Source organism: Sapajus apella, unplaced genomic scaffold, assembly GCF_009761245.1.
Source record: "Sapajus apella isolate SASKATOON/1434 unplaced genomic scaffold, GSC_monkey_1.0 scaffold106, whole genome shotgun sequence".
Classification (NCBI taxonomy): Eukaryota; Metazoa; Chordata; class Mammalia; order Primates; family Cebidae; genus Sapajus; species Sapajus apella.
Genome location: NW_022437046.1, coordinates 6,371,927 through 6,376,145, shown reverse-complemented (window position 1 = coordinate 6,376,145; position 4,219 = coordinate 6,371,927). Strand labels below are relative to the sequence as shown.

General features: G+C 43.6%; 1 non-coding gene across 1 annotated transcript; it reads right to left on the bottom strand.

The window, feature by feature from the left end:
• Positions 1-3,258: 3,258 nt before the first annotated feature.
• Positions 3,259-3,365, bottom strand: LOC116537122. Its single transcript, XR_004262965.1, has one exon. It is a non-coding gene; the product is annotated as a U6 spliceosomal RNA (small nuclear RNA).
• Between the last annotated feature and the right edge of the window lie 854 nt (positions 3,366-4,219).

Genomic DNA, 4,219 nt, shown 5'->3' with positions numbered 1-4,219 from the left:
TGGTGGAGGCCCTGTGAGGTCACACTGTGGAGGCTTCTTGGAAAAGCATTGGCTCTTCAAAATCAACATCTTGGCTTATTCCTTTGATGCTGGAGACAATGACCTGTTTCTCCTGATATGTGTGCTCAAGATAGTTACAAATTTAGTAAAGATGGGGTTTCACCATGTTGGCCAGGCAGGTATCAAACTCCTGACTTCAGATGATCTCCCCCCTAGGCCTTTCAAAGTGCTGGGATTACAGGTGTGAGACACTGCGCCCCGCCCTTCTTCCATTCTTGCTCAATTTTTCCTTTTCTTCTCTCTCTTTCTGCCTCCTTTTTTCTTCTTGATATCGTGGAAACCATAGGGAATATATGAATGATAATTCCAAGGGCAATTAAAAAAATTTTTTTAGAGACAGGGTCTTGCTCCATCACTTAGGCTGGAATGCAGTGGTGAGATCTTGGCTGACTGCAACCTCCAACTCCTAGGCTCAAGCGATCCTCACACCTGAGCCCACAAAGTAGCTGGGACTACAGGTGTGTGTGCAGCACTGCACCCAGCTAATCTGAAAAAATCATTTTTGGAGCAATAGCATTTTGCTATGCTGCCCGGGCTGGTCTTGAACTCCTGGTCTCAAGTGATCCTCCTGCCTTGGCTTCCCAAAGTGTTAGGATTACAAGAATGAGTCTATACCTGGCCACTTTTTAAATGGAGAAAAGTCCAAGAAACACTATCTCTCATAAAAACACCAGCTAAACTCTTGAAGTGTCGCTTTTTTTCACTCTCCGTTATTTCCCTGTCTTTGTCTCTTAACATCAAATTTCATTGAATGCCTCTAGATACAACTTTCCAATTCTCCTTTTTTTTTTTTTTTCTTAAGACAGAGTGTTACTCTATCATCCAGGCTGGAGTGCAGTGGAGCGATCTCAGCTCACTACAACGTTTGCCTCCTGGGTTCAAGCAATTCTCATGCCTCAGACTCCCCCCAGTTCCTGGGATTAGAGGCACCAGCCACCATGCCTGGTTAATTTTTGTATTTTTAGTAGAGATGGGGTTTCACCATGTTGGCCAGACTTGTCTTGAACTTCTAACCTCAAGCACATGGCTGTAATCCCAGCTATTTGAGAGACTGACACAGGAGGATAGCTGGTACCCAGGAGGTGGAGGTTGCAGTGAGCCGAGATGGCACAATTACATTCCAGCCAAAGTGACAGAGTGAGACTCTGTCTCAAAAATAAATAAACTAATTAATTAATTAATGCTTTTTTCTTTCTGCCACCCCAGACTTCTGGAAAAGGAGTTTGGAGCTGTGCCCAAGGACCCCAGCCTTTGCCCTCAACTGCAAACAGAGTGGAGTGCCTCTTAGCTCAGGAGTTTGTGCTGCTCAAGAGTTTGCACAAACACAAAGTTGAGAAACAGTGCTTTCTGAAAGGGTTATAAAAGGCAAATGACAAACCAGTTGTCCTCTAAAGTGGAGATGTTTCTATTCTATGTTGGTCTAAGATCTTGGAGAATGCAGTCAGGGAGCAAGTTTTGCCGGTTTTCCAATGAGAGAGCCCCTGTGGTAAGACAGCTCTTCTCTCTCTACCTGGTGAGTTACTTCCTGTTTTTGGTACTCAATTTTCTCATGTTTAAAATTAGGAAGTCAGGCACCATTGCGCACATCTGTAATCTAGCACTTTGGAAGGCCAATGTGAGCAGATCATGAGGTCAAGAGATCAAGACCATCCTGGCCAACATGGTGAAACCTTGTGTCTACTAAAAATACAAAAATTAGCCAGGAATGATGGCAGGTGCCTGTAATCCCTACCTGTAATCCCTGCTGAGGCAGGAGAATCTCCTGAACCTGGGAAGTGGAGGTTGCAGTGAGCCAAGATTGTGCCACTGCACTCCAGCCTGTGCAGCAAAGTGAGACTCCACCTAAATAAATAAATGAATAAATAAAATAAAATAGGTAAGTAAAACCACATGTCCCCTAGGATCCTTTCTTCTTAGTCTGTCAATGAGTAAATTAAAGAGATTTGCTTTCTCATAAGTATATATCCAAAAAGATACTCAAAGTAGGTTTTCCATGTTTTCTGGAATCTTGTAATTGCCCCAAATGATGTGGGAGTATTTGGAGGAGAAGTTCTTCCTTGCTTCCTTTATTTTTTTTTTAGAGATGAAATCTCTCCCAGTCACCCAGGCTGGAGTGCAGTGGTACAATCCGGGATCAGTGCAAACCTCAAATGCCTGGCCTCAAGTCATCCTCCAATTCCAACCTCTGGAGTAGCTGGGACAACAGGCACACACCACCATGCCCAGCTAATTTTTAAAATTATTTTGTAGAGACAGGGTCTCGCCATGTTGCCCAGGCTGGTCTCAAACTCCTGGCCTCAAGTTATCCTTCTGCCTCAGCCTCCAAAGTGCTGGTATTACAGGTGTGAGACATGTGCCTGGACCTTCATTGCTTTTTAATAATCTTAATTACCTTCCTTTGAATATATTTAGAACTACAATGTTTTTGTCTTTTGAGGCTAGAGTTGAAGCTGATTTCCATAAGTAGTCATTTTGAGTTGTCTTTTAAATAAAGTGAGTGGCCAGAGATGATAACACAATTTTGGCTAAAACAGTTTCTGAGAGAACGCATTGTGAACTCTAAAATGTGTGTGCCAGTCACCAGGCCACAGTTCACTCTTCTTGCCAAACTCAGAATTGCAAATGAAAATTAATTAATTAACTAATTATTTATTATTATTTTTTGTTTTAGACAGAGTCTGACTCTGTCACACAGGCTGGAGTGCAGTGGCATGATCTCAGCTCACTGTAACCTCCACCTCTGGGTTCAAGTGATCCTCCTGCCTCAGACTCCCAAGTCGCTGGGATTACAGGCATGTACCACCACACTTGGCTAATTTTTGTACTTTTTTTTTTTGAGATGGACTCTCACTCTGTTACCCAGGCTGGAGTACAGTGGTTCAATCTCAGCTCACTGCAACCTCTGCCTCCCCAGTTCAAGCCATTCTCCCTGCCTCCCCCACCCAAGTAGCTGGATTACAGGCATCCACCACCATACTTGGCTAATTGTATTTTTAGTAGAGACAGGGTTTCACCATGTTGGCGGCTGGTCTCAAACATCTGACCTCAAGTGATTGATCCACCCACCTAAGCCTCCCAAAGTGCTAAGATTACAGGCATAAGCCATTGTGCCTGGCCAATTTTTTCTAATATCAAAGGAATCACCAGGGTCTTCCCTTTCTTTTGATTCATTTATTTTCTTGGTTCTGAAATGTTTTTTAAAATATGGAATGCTTTATGAATTTGTGTGTCATCCTTTGACAGGGAGCATGCTCTTCTTCTCCATGTTATGCCAATTTTAATATATATGCTGCTGAAGTGAGCACTGGTTCTGTGTTCATTTATTTATTTATGTGTTTATTTATTTTTGAGACAAGGTTTCACTGTGTCTTCCAGGCTGGAATACAGCAACATGATCATGGCTCACTGCCACCTCTGCTTCCCAGGCCTCAAGCAATCCTCCTGCCTGGGCCTTTAAAGTGTGGAGATTACAAGTGTGAGCCACTGTGCCCAGCCTGCAATTTTTAACTGCTGACTCTGATGCCTGGCTTTGGTTGTACTAGACACTCCCAATACTTTTTTCTGTAAAAATTACTGGTTTGTTAAGCTCCTTCAAAAGATCTTTGGTTTTTTACACATCCTAATATGTGAGGCCAGGTGTGGTGGCTCATGCTTGTAACCCCCACATTTGAGGAAGCCAAGGTGGGAGGATGTCTCAAGACCAAGAGTTCAAAATCAGTCTGGGCAACATAGTGAGACCCCTGACTCTACAAGAACTAAAAAATTACCTGGGCATAGTGGCGCATGCATGTAGTCCCAGCTCTTGGAAGACTGAGGCAGAAAGATCACTTGAGCCCAAGATGTTGAGGCTTTAGTGAGCCATGACCATTCCAGGACACTCCAGCTTAGGTGACAGAGTGACACCCTGTCTCAAAAAAAGAAAATATTAATAAGTGCAGAAGCGTTTTTTTTTTTTTTTTTTTTTTTTTTGACGGGGTTTCGCTCTTGTTACCCCGGCTGGAGTGCAATGGCACGATCTCGGCTCACTGCAACCTCCGCCTCCTGGGTTCAAGCAATTCTCCTGCCTCAGCCTCCTGAGTAGCTGGGATTACAGGCACGCACCACCATGCCCAGCTAATTTTTTTGTAGTTGTTTTAGTAGAGACGGGGTTTCACCGTGT